Genomic DNA, 13,180 nt, shown 5'->3' with positions numbered 1-13,180 from the left:
TATTGCACTTTAAATACTATTTTAAACTGCCAGTTTTAATGAAGAGATTTAAATTGAGTCACAGAAAAGAAAAAAAAACTTCACCATAAAAGTCATAAGTCATAGAAAAATGACATAAACTTTTTATTTTTATGGATGGCATTAAGAAAAATTAATGGTTTCTGCTTAAAATGTCTATACGATTCAGTATATAATGCTAATAGAGATATAAGTCATGTTGACAACCTACAAAACATCAAATTACGAAAGCTATTCTCAGAGATTGAAGACTGATGTCTGAAGCAAGATTAATGATTTTTTAAATATGTATTTTTTATGGAAATTAAACATGTTCTCCTTATTATTGCCAATCCAAATGAGAAGGGCTTCATACTTATTTGTGTTTTCATAAATTGTAAAGGACATTAGACCCAATATACAATTTTTTTTAATCTAAAAAAAAATATATATAATAAGAGAGATAAGTGTTTTGTGTGTTGAACATTTTTCATTAACATATGGCTCTCATTGTAATGAGAGCAATTTTGAGCCTCATTGATAATTAGTAAGTGACCTTGATGAACTTGTTAATTATTGGTTGACACTACTTTAATGAGATCATGAGACAATGGAATTCCTAACAACTACACATTTTAATATGTTAGCACCTATTATATTTGATAAAATTAGTATTTGAAATATTTAAAGGGGTATTCCACAGTATAGGGGAAAACTATTACATTGGTGGGGTTCCTACCACAGTAACTGTCACGGATCAGCGGGTGTGAACCCACTGTGCCACTGACTGGCTATACTCTGGACGGGCAGGTCTAAACAACTACCTAGCTTTCACTAGAGCCTCTGGTGGTGAGGATAGACTTGAGCCATTAGGGTAGTTGCCAGGGGCTACTCCAGAGCAATCCCTGAGTCAGTGGCTGCTGGTCCGGGTGGACCAGGAGATACCTGAGTAAGTGCCAGAGTACAAGCATAGCCAGGCGGGCAAAGACATTACCAGGAGCAATGGTGCAGGACAGAAGGATGATGCAGAGACGTGGTTAGACAGGCAATAGGACAGGGCAGACGGCACAGGTACAGGTCAGGCAATCCGGATCGGCAACAGGAGAGTCAAAGCAAGCAGGCAGGGATCAGACGATAAGCAGAGTCCAGGAACGAAGTGTAGATCAGGAGCATATGAGAGTATCAGGAACTAACAAACGCAAGGACCTTGACACTAAGGCATCTTGGAAGAGGGCTAAGCTACTTTAGTACCTGCAGAAGAGACAGGGCTGGTCAGCGAGGTCACCTGACCTAACCCACACAGCCCAAGAAATGATGCTCTCCGCCCTTAGAGCAGTGTAAAATGAAACCAGCCGAACACAAGCTGTGTCCAGGGCTGAGTGGAAGCTGTGGAGCAGAATCCTCAGAAGCAATAACAGAAACAGAGACCAGGACCATAGTGGTGAAATGGGAAGCATCAACCACATGTCACCGCTGAGTGCGGCACCTGGGACTGCAGCGATAGTTGGGGGAACAGTGGCATACAGCAGCCGCTGTTACAGTCTCCCCCCTTTTGGACATTTTCTTGAGTCCACGACCAGACAAGGACCTTTTTTCCAGGTGTGGAGCATGGATATTCTACTCAGGCTCCCAAGACCTCTCTTCCGAACCGAAGCCCTTTCAATCCACCGGGTAGTAGGTTTTCTTATCATGTTTCCTGAAGTCCAAGATTTCCTTAACCACGAATATCCCTTCCGAGTCTTCAGAGATGTAGAGAAGCAGTTAAGGACTACCGGTTTGAGCAAGGATACGTGGAAGGCATTGAGAACACGAAGAGAGAGAGGTAGCAGTAACTTCATTGATCTTCTTCAAAACTACAAAGGGTCCCAGGAACCTAGGGGCAAACTTGAAACTAGGAACCCTTAAATGGATGTTTCTGGAGGAGAGCCATACCTTATCTCCCAGTGAGAACTGAGGCGCTTTATCAATGCAAATCTTGGTATCCTGGCAGATCTTCAAAAAAATCCCTAATAGAGGAATCCTCCGCTGGTACCCCAGAAGATATAGGAACAGGGAGAGGAGTGCGAGGATGCTTTCCAAAAACGACAAAAAAGGAGATGACCCAGTGGACTCACTAGTATGGTTATTGACGTGATGAGCTAAAACTAAATGCTGAAGGTAATTCTCCAATATCTGATTGACTCGCTCTATTTGCCCACTGGTTTAGGTGTGATAACCAGAGGAGAAGTCCAGGTCAATTTGTAGCAATCGGCAAAAAGCTCTCCAGAGAGTGGAGGTAAACTGGACTCCCCGATCAGAAACAATATGCCCAGGTAAGCAATGCAGACATGAACAGTTTAGCAAGTTCCGCAGCCAAGGGCAATTCAGTCAAAGGAATGAAGTTCGCCATCTTGGAGAAGCAGTCCACAACCACGACCACCTAAATCATGGTACATCTGGCCGAAGAGGGCAAATCTGTAATAAAGTCCATGGCAATGTGTTGCCATGGAGCATCAGGAACAGGTAGCGGTAAAAAAAAAAGACCTGGCAGTTTGCTCCTGGAGATTTTATTTTGAGCAGAGACGGTGCAGGCAGAGACATAATCACACACATCCTTGGACAATGTGGGCAACCAGTAGTGGCGAGACACCAGTTCTGTGGTCTTGCGAATACCTGGGTGACCGGCCAGTTTGGAGTTGTGCCCCCACGTTAGGATACGTTTTCTTTTGGCAGATGGCAAGAATGTCCTCCCAGGAGGAATGTCTCTTACCAGGACTGGAGCCTCTGTGATCAAGCGAGCAGGATCTACAATGTATTGGGGCTCCTCCTGCTGGTGTGCTAAGTCAAATGACCTAGCCAGAGCATCTGCCTTAATGTTTTTCTCAGCCGGGTGAAAGTGCAACTCAAAATTAAAACGAGAGAAAAAGAAAGCCCACCTTGCTTGGTGAGGGTTCAGATGCTGGGCTGTCGGCAGATATATGAGGTTCTTGTGATCCGTGAATATTATCACTGGATGCTGGGCCCTCTCCAACAGATAACGCCACTTCTCCAATGCAAGTTTTATGGCTAGAAGTTCTCTGTCTTCTGTACAATAATTCCTCTCAGCCGGTGAGCAGAGTTTGGAGGAGAACCCACAGGTAAACATATTGCCCTTGGAACCTCTCTGTAGTAAAACAGCACTGGCTCTTATGGAGGAGGCGCCCACTTCTAGAAAGAATTGTCAGGAGACATCGGGATGGCGCAGAACAAGTGCAGAAGCAAAGAACTTCTTTAATTGGATAAAGTTAGCCTCTGCCTCTGGAGTCCAGTCCTTGGCATTCTCCCCTTTCCTAGTAAGAGCGGAGTTCGGAGATGTAAGGGATGAAAAATTTGGGATGAATTGCAGATAGAAATTAGAAAATCCCTAGAAAGCGCTGTATAGCCGAAACACCCTGTGGATGGGGCCAGTCCGTCACTTCCTTCAACTTTTCAGGATCCACCTCCAACCTGGCATCCAAAATGACGTATCCGAGAAAAGGTACAGTAGATTTTTCGAAAAGGCATTTTTCAAGTTTGGCGTAAGGCGCTGTAATACTAAACGTACATGCTTCCAGTGTGTGGTTAAATCCTGGGAATAGATCAGTATATTGTCCAGATACAGTATTACGCAGAATTAAGGCATATCCCGGAAGATGTTGTTCACCAATCCTGGAATACCGCGGGAGCTTTGCACAGACCGAAGGGCATGACAAGATACTCGTAATGTCCGTCACAAGGTCTAAAAGCAGTCTTTCACTCATTGCCCTCTCGAATGTGGATAAAATTATATGCACAAACAGGTCGGATTTAGTAAAGACCTTAGCTCCCCATATACTGTCGAGGATATGGATTCTTGATCTTATTCAGTCGATTAAGAGCCGTAAGGATACATCTTTTTTTTCACAAAGAAGAACCCGGCACCGGCTGGTGAAGTAGATTTCCGGATAAACCCCCTCTCGAGATTTTTTATGTACTCAGACATCGCTTGGGTCTCGGGAAGTGAGAGGGGATAGACTTGACCCCGAGGAGGGGTGGCATCAGGCAGAAGGTCAATCAGACAATCATACGGACAATGAGTAGTGTTGGGCGCGAATATTCGAATCACGAATATTAATCACGAATATCGGCACTTCGAGAATTTGCAAATATTTTGAATATAGTGATATATATTCGTAATTTTCGAATATTCTGGATTTTTTTTCATCAGTAACCTCCCTTCTTGCTTGTGGGCCAATGAGAAGGCTGCAATGTCTTTGTCTGAACTTAATGTAGGGTAAGCAGCACTACAGACCCCAATTTGGGAAAAACATACCAGTAATAAGAATAGTGATGATGGTGCTCCAGGGTGGAGATCCTGGCTGGGGGTCCCGTCTAAGAACAAATATATAGAAATCCACATAACTCGCCAGTTGAATGAATAAAATCTGGTTACTTTATTTGTACCATTTGTACCATCTCTTAAATAATGAATTTGTGGGTGTGTGCATACCTCCCTCCTAAAGGGGGTGTGGATACCAAAATCACATCACATATAATTTACTTATACATAGTGTACAATCCATGTACTTTTTCACAGGTCATATTGCACCATAAATATTACCTCATATTTCACCCTGTGTATTATATAAGAGTAGACTTACTGGTGGTAAAGATCCATGCGCTGCACTTGTACTCCACATCCAACCACGCATGGGCCGAACCCCCATGCGCATAGGAGAGAGATCGTGTGGCAGCCAATAAGAAAAAAGGTATCTGTGATGTCCGCTGTTGCTAAGGGAAGGAGCGGACCCGAAAGTAAGGGGAGCGCTCCTCACCCCAGGCACCAATCAGGGAAACAGTGACGTCTATTGTTGCTGAGGTAAGGGGGCGATCCCAGAGAAAGTAGACTCGCTCCTCCTCCGCAGCAGCTCATCACTTAATTATATCCAACAGCTAACGACAGACATGGGGTTTATTAGCAGCTGGAGAATAAATCATTACATAAAGATGCTTAAATTAAAGTCTCTGATGCTTAAATTAAAGGTTTGTGTGATATTGAACAGGTTAAATACGGACAGCAAGGGATTTCGGATCACAATCCAATTATTACTACTATAAAAACTACAAGAAATAATATCAGAAGGTTACATATAAATGTAGGGTGGATAAATATAATGGGGAAACAAGATAGGATTTTGAAAGAGATAATGGACTTTTTTGTTATGAACGACAACGGGTCAGCGGTAATAAACATAGTATGGGCGGCTGCAAAGGCTTATATCAGAGGGATCTTTATAAAATATACAGCAATATATAAGAAAGAATAAAAAATAACAGACCTGGAACAAGAGGTGGGTAAATATGAAAAAGTGTATATTGTAGAGAAAGCTGCCAGACTGGAAGATGAAAGTCTTTTGATGGCGGAACAACAGAAAGAGAATTATGTGAGGGATAACTTTATCTATGCTCACATACCGGGTAAAAAGTTAGCTGCCCTAGTAGCGATCCAGACCCAAAAAAATAACTATATTCATTGTTTAACAGATAAACTAGGACATAAAATAAACGATCAAGCGGCCAAAATAGAATTGCTTAAACAATATTTTGAAGATGCATACAACAGTAAGACAAATAAGAATCTGACACAAATAGAACAGTATCTGGAGGAAATTACTATCTCTAAGCTAACAATAGAAGAACGGGGAACCATGAATGCACCTTTAAATGCCTTGGAAGTGGACAAAGTAGTATCCAGAATTACAAAGAACAAGTCCTCAGGAATAGATGGTATTCCTTTTGAAGTCTATGCTTAATATAGAGAAGTATTAATCCCGAAACTACTGATAATGTGGGAAGATTCGAGGAACGAGGAAGGTAGGGAAACTGCCAGACTCTCTGAGGGAAGCCCAAATTACATTGATTTTAAAGCAAAGAAAGGATCCAACCTTTCCGGATTTATATTGACCCATCTCTTTAATTAATACGAATAATAAGATACTGGCTAGAATTCTGGCAGGTAGACTTAAAGATGTGGTTTCTGAGCTTGTGCATGAGGATCAGACGGGATTTATGTCAGGCAAAACTACAACTGATTATGTGCTACTTTTTGAACGCCCAGCTTGAACCCACAAATTTTGAGGAGCGACTGATTGTTATCATAAATGCCGCCAAAGCATTTGATACAATAGAATGGCTCTTTTTGATCAACGCTGAAGAAAATGGGATTTGGTGATAAGTTTATATCATGGGTAAATTTACTATACACCGAAATCTCAGCGAATGTGATGTTGAATGGGGAATATTCTGATAACTTAAAGGGATTCTGTCAGCAGGTTTGACCCCTGTCAGATAAAAATATGCTGATGTTCAGGGTGTCTTCACGATTCCTAATGTGGGCTTATAAATGTCATCTGTAGGCTCATTTTGCTAAAAAAAACTGCTATTACTAACCTGCCAGTCAAAAAAATAAGGTGCCCAAGGGGATGTAAATGGATGCAAGGTCGCACCCGCCGCCGTTCGTGCCCAGCGCCGCCTTTCTTGACCTCTGCGCCGCCTCCTAATCCTGCCGCCTCACGCTCTCCCTCCCTCCCCCCTCCTTCTGCTGTAACAGCTCTGCCTGATGCGCCCGTGCGGACTTCTCCATTTGTATTCATACAGCGAAGTGCGCATGCGCCGGCACTTTGCTCAACCCCTGTATGCGCAATATCTTACAGCAGAAGGAGGGGGGAGGGAGGGAGAGCGAGAGGCGGCACAGAAGATTAGGAGGCGGCGCAGAAGTCTGGAAAGGCGGCTCTGGGCACGAACGGCGGCGGGTGCGGCCGGCACCTTGCATCCATTAACATCCCCTTGGGCCCCTTATTAGTTTGACTGACAGGTTAGTAATAGCTGTTTTTTAGCTAAATGAGCCTACAGATGACATTTATAAGCCCACATTAGGAATCGTGAAGACACCCTGAACATCTGCATATTTTTATCTGACAGGGGTCAAACCTGGTGACAGAATCCCTTTAACCACTTCAGCCCCGCTAGGTGAAACCCCCTTCATGACCAGAGCACTTTTTACACTTCGGCACTACACTCCTTTCACCGTTTATCGCTCGGTCATGCAACTTACCACCCAAATGAATTTTACCTCCTTTTCTTCTCACTAATAGAGCTTTCATTTGGTGGTATTTTATTGCTGCTGACATTTTTACTTTTTTTGTTATTAATCAAAATGTAATGATTTTTTTGCAAAAACATGACATTTTTCACTTTCAGCTGTAAAATTTTGCAAAAAAAACGGCATCCATATATAAATTTTTCGCCAAATTTATTGTTCTACATGTCTTTGATAAAAAAAAAATGTTTGGGCAAAAAAAAAAAATGGTTTGGGTAAAAGTTATAGCGTTTACACACTATGGTACAAAAATGTGAATTTCCGCTTTTTGAAACAGCTCTGATTTTCTGAGCACCTGTCATGATTCCTGAGGTTCTACAATGCCCAAACAGTAGAAAAACCCCACAAATGACCCCATTTCGGAAAGTAGACACCCTAAGGTATTCGCTGATGGGCATAGTGAGTTCATAGAACTTTTTATTTTTTGTCACAAGTTAGCGGAAAATGATGATGATTTTTTATTTATTTTTTTTCTTACAAAGTCTCATATTCCACTAACTTGCGACAAAAAATAAAAAATTCTAGGAACTCACCATGCCCCTCACAGAATACCTTGGGGTGTCTTCTTTCCAAAATGGGGTCACTTGTGGGGTAGTTATACTGCCCTGGCAATTTAGGGGCCCATATGTGTGAGAAGTACTTTGCAATCAAAATCTGTAAAAAATGACCGGTGAAATCCGAAAGGTGCACTTTGGAATATGTGCCCCTTTGCCCACCTTGGCAGCAAAAAAAGTGTCACACATCTGGTATCGCCGTACTCAGGAGAAGTTGGGAAATGTGTTTTGGGGTGTCATTTTACATATAACCATGCTGGGTGAGAGAAATATCTTGGCAAAAGACAACTTTTCCCATTTTTTTATACAAAGTTGGCATTTGACCAAGATATTTTTTTCACCCAGCATGGGTATATGTAAAATGACACCCCAAAACACATTGCCCAACTTCTCCTGAGTACGGCGATACCAGATGTGTCACACTTTTTTGCTGCCAAGGTGGGCAAAGGGGCACATATTCCAAAGTGCACCTTTTGGATTTTGCAGGCCATTTTTTACACATTTTGATTGCAAGGTACTTCTCACACATTTGGGCCCCTAAATTGCCAGGGCAGTATAACTACGCCACAAGTGACCCCATTTTGGAAAGAAGACACCCCAAGGTATTCCGTGAGGGGCACTGCGAGTTCCTAGAATTTATTTATTTTTGTCACAAGTTAGCGGAAAATGATGATTTTTTTTTTCTCTTTTTTCCTTACAAAGTCTCATATTCCACTAACTTGCGACAAAAATTTAAAAATTCTAGGAACTCGCCATGCCCCTCACGGAATACATTGGGGTGTCTTCTTTCCAAAATGGGGTCACTTGTGGCGTAGTTATACTGCCCTGGCAATTTAGGGGCCCAAATATGTGAGAAGTACTTTGCAATCAAAATGTGTAAAAAATGGCCTGCGAAATCCGAAAGGTGCACTTTGGAATATGTACCCCTTTGCCCACCTTGGCTGCAAAAAAGTGTCACACATCTGGTATCGCCGTACTCAGGAGAAGTTGGGGAATGTGTTTTGGGGTGTCATGTGGATGAAAAAATCTCTGCCAAAAAAAAAAATGGAGGGGAAAGGCGTCTGCCAGGACATAGGAGCTCCGCCCTACATCCATACCCACTTAGCTCGTATGCCCTGGCAAACCAGATTTCTCCATTCACATCAATCGATGTGGATGAATAAATCATTGCCGGGATTTTTTTATTGTTTTATATATATACAAAGTGTTTGCCAAAGCATAGGAACGCCGCCTCCTCCTCAGCTCGTATGCATCGGCAAACGTATCTGTTACTGCAGAGTAGAAATCTCGTCTTGCAGCGCTGCATACACTGACTTGCGTGTAATCTGACAGCAGCGCAATGCTTCTGTCAGAATGCACATCAGTGCTGCAGCTAATCGATCGGTTGGTCCACCTGGAAGGTAAAAAAAGAAAAAAAAAAAAAGAAAAAACCAGGCCGCAACGCAATAATTTTATTAACTTTGCAACAGAACATATAAACTTTAACTTTTTTTACTGAACATTAACTTTTTTGCTTACTGATGTTTTTTTTTTTTTTTTTACCTTTATAGAACAAACCTCTCCTTCCCCATGGGTCAATGTGCAAAGCGCAAATCGCCCAAAGATGTGGCGAAGTGCGTTATGCACTTTGTCCCAGGTGAAAGGAGACGTTTGCAGCAGCTGTGTGAGTGAATGGGCCCTAATAGCCCTGTGTGCCTATCCTGGTGAGATGATCCCTATGCTAATAGTGTACCTGTGAGTGGTACTTCCGGAAACACTCTCCAAAGCATAGGGCAGGGTGGTCAGGACAGTCAGGACAGAAATAGCGGGTGTCACGCCTTATTCCACTCCTGCTACAGACACGACATCTTTTTCGGGGTGACGGTTGGGTTGAGGTACCAGGAACGACATTGGGGAAATGTCGCTCGTGTAGACGGCTAACTACACTGGTGGATGGGGCCACGGAACCTCCTGGGTACAGGAGGTTCTCGATAATCTCTTCCTGAAATTTGAGGAAGGATCCAGTTCTCCCAGCCTTACTGTAGAGAACAAAACTATTGTACAGAGCCAATTGAATTAAATATACAGACACCTTCTTATACCAGCGTCTGGTTCTGCGGGAAACTAAATACGGAGACAACATCTGGTCATTGAAGTCCACCCCTCCCATGTGAAGGTTATAGTCGAGGACTGAGAGGGGCTTTTCAATGACACGGGTTGCTCGCTCAATTTGTATTGTCGTGTCTGCGTGAATGGAGGAGAGCATGTAAACGTCACGCTTGTCTCTCCATTTCACCGCAAGCAGTTCTTCGTTACACAGTGCGGCCCTCTGCCCCCTTGCAAGACGGGTGGTAACGAGCCGTTGGGGGAAGCCCACGGTACCACAGGCGCCAATCCGTTCTATAAACAAATGCCTAAAGAGGGCCACACTTGTGTAAAAATTGTCCACATAAAGATGGTACCCCTTGCCGAATAAGGGTGACACCAAGTCCCAAACTGTCTTCCCACTGCTCCCCAGGTAGTCAGGGCAACAGACCGGCTCCAGGGTCTGATCTTTTCCCTCAAAGATCCAGAAATTTGTGGGTATAGCCTGTGGCCCTTTCACAGAGCTTATACAATTTGACCCCATACCGGGCGCGCTTGCTTGGGATGTATTGTTTGAAGCCAAGGCGCCCGGTAAAATGTATCAGGGACTCGTCTATGCAGATGTTTTGCTCTGGGGTATACAAATCTGCAAATTTCAGGTTGAAATGGTCTATGAGGGGCCGAATTTTGAGGAGCCGGTCAAAAGCAGGGTGGCCTCTGGGACGGGAGGCGGTGTTGTCACTAAAGTGCAGGAAACACAGGATGGTCTCAAATCGTGTCCTGGACATAGCAGCAGAGAACATGGGCATGTGATGAATAGGGTTCGTGGACCAATATGACCGCAATTCATGCTTTTTTGTCAGGCCCATGTTGAGGAGGAGGCCCAGAAAAGTTTTAATTTCGGAAACTTGGACTGGTTTCCACCGGAAAGGCTGGGCATAATAGCTTCCCGGGTTAGCGGTTATAAATTGTGTGGCATACCGATTTGTTTCTGCCACAACTAAGTCTAAGAGCTCCGCAGTAAAGAACAGCTCAAAAAATCCCAGGGCCGAACCGATCTGAGCTGTCTCAACCCGAACTCCAGACTAGGCGGTGAAAGGGAAAACTACAGGTGCGGCTGAAGTTGGGGACTGCCAATCAGGGTTTGCCAGCACCTCTGGGATTCTAGGGGCTCTACGGGCACGTCTTTGCGGTGGCTGCGACGGGGTCACTACTGCACGTGCCACCGTACCAGCTTCAACTGCCCTTCTGGTGCTCGCTACTTCACCAGGTTGTACGGCAGTGCTGGTACTAGGTCCAGGAAGGGCTGGGCTGCTGGTGTATGCCTCACCACGTAATCCGACAGCACCAGCCCCACTCTGCTGCTCTTGAAGCGGATCCTGCGCAACCTGCGGTCTAGCGACACGGGGCCGGGTACGCCTGGTGCTATCAGGGACCTCAGCCTCCTCGTCCGAACTTTGGGTCAGAGAGCCACTGCTTTCTACAGGTTCGTATTCTGACCCGCTGGATTCATCAGATGAGGGTTCCCACTCCTCATCTGACTGGGTCAGAAGCCTGTAGGCCTCTTCAGAGGAATACCCCCTGTTAGACATGTGGGCAACTAAATTTAGGGGTATTCCCTGAGACTACCCAAGAAAAAAAAGCAAGCCTGTCTTACAAAGGGGAGGCTAGCGAAGTACCGGAGGCCGCTGCGGTTGATAAAAAATATCAAAACTGATTTTTTTATCGCCGCAGTGCGTGTAAAGTGAATGTGCAGCGATCAAAAAAAATTTTTTTTTTTTTTTGTCACTGCAGTGGGGCGGGTGTGGGCGAACGCACGTGTGGGCGAGCGATCAGGCCTGATCGGGCAAACACTGCGTTTTGGGTGGAGGGAGAACTAAAGTGACACTAGTACTATTATAGATCTGACCGTGATCAGTTTTGATCACTTCCAGATACTATAAAAGTACAAATGCTGATTAGCGATACGCTAATCAGCGAATAACGGACTGCGGTGCGGTGGGCTGGGCGCTAACCGATCCCTAAACTACCTAACCAAGGGGCCTAAACTATACCTAAAACCTAACGGTCAATACCAGTGAAAAAAAAAAGTGACAGTTTGCACTGATCACTTTTTTCTTTTCACTTGTGATTGACAGGGGCGATCAAAGGGGTGATCAAAGGGTTAATTGGGGTTCAGGGGGGTGATCTGGGGCTAAAGTGTAGTGTTTGGTGTACTCACTGTGAAGCCTGCTCCTCTGCTGGATCCAACCGACGAAAAGAACCAGCAGAGGAGCAAGCAGCCATATAACAGATCATATTTACAAATATGATCTGTTATTCGGCTCTCTGATTGGATTTTGATCGTGGCTGGCAGGTGATCGTGGCTGGCAGGTTGCTGACGAAATACTCCTGTACGAAATGCCGGCGCGAACTGCGCATGCGCGGGCGCATATTCGCGTCATTTCGCGTCTCGCGAGATGACGCGTATATGCGTGACTCTGCGCAGCGCTGCCACCTCCGGACCGCACATCTGCGTTAGGCGGTCCGGAGGTGGTTAAAGATCCGCAGGGGGGTTAGGCAGGGATTCCCTCTTTCCCCTCTGCTTTTTGCTATTGTTGTGGAACCGCTAGCCAAAATGATCAGGCAAGATGAAGAAATTGTGGGTTTCAAATTCGCTAATCATGAGGAAAAATTAGCTCTATATGCGGATGATATTATGTTGTTTGTTGGCTCACATAGATCACTTATACAGATTTTTCAGGTATTTGGTACGGTGAGCACGCTGGGCTCAATATAAACTGGGCTAAATCAGCTTGTGTCCCAATTGATCTTCTGAACAACTTTATACCAGGTGCATTGGCAATTAAGAAGTTTAATCAACCTGTTAAATATCTGGGTATTCAAATAACCCCAAACCCCAAGGACTATGTCCAGTTAAATGTGGTCCCTAAAATACAGGAAATTAGGAAGAAAATAGATATATGGAAAAGACTATATGTTTCGATGATTCACATTTCTTTGGTAAAAATGTGTTTACTTCCTTCCCTGAATTATATTATCTGGAATTCACCGGTAATAATTCCCCCAAAAATATTTAAAACAATTGTTAGTTTCTTAACAGACTTAATATGGCGAGGGAAGAAACCAAGGATAAAAGCACAAATATTATGTATTCATTAAAAGGGTGGGTGGACTTTCAGTACCAGACATGGAACTCTACTTTATCTCTGGGCATATAAAAAATATGATAGTATGGAGTAGCACGCAAAGATATAAATCTATGGCTACAGGGAAAAATGTTAGCTTAGGTAACTGCACTGTTTTTCAGTTAATAGAAGCAGGTGTCCTGGGACAACAGAGAGATAGGAAAATACCGATATTTGAGTTGATGGATAAGGCTTGGAGGGAGGCAGGAGCACTGTGGACCCGGGTTAAGCTCCATGCTGAC

The sequence above is a fragment of the Bufo gargarizans genome, chromosome 1, assembly GCF_014858855.1.
Source record: "Bufo gargarizans isolate SCDJY-AF-19 chromosome 1, ASM1485885v1, whole genome shotgun sequence".
In the NCBI taxonomy this organism is placed as follows: domain Eukaryota; kingdom Metazoa; phylum Chordata; class Amphibia; order Anura; family Bufonidae; genus Bufo; species Bufo gargarizans.
This window is presented reverse-complemented; position numbering follows the sequence as displayed.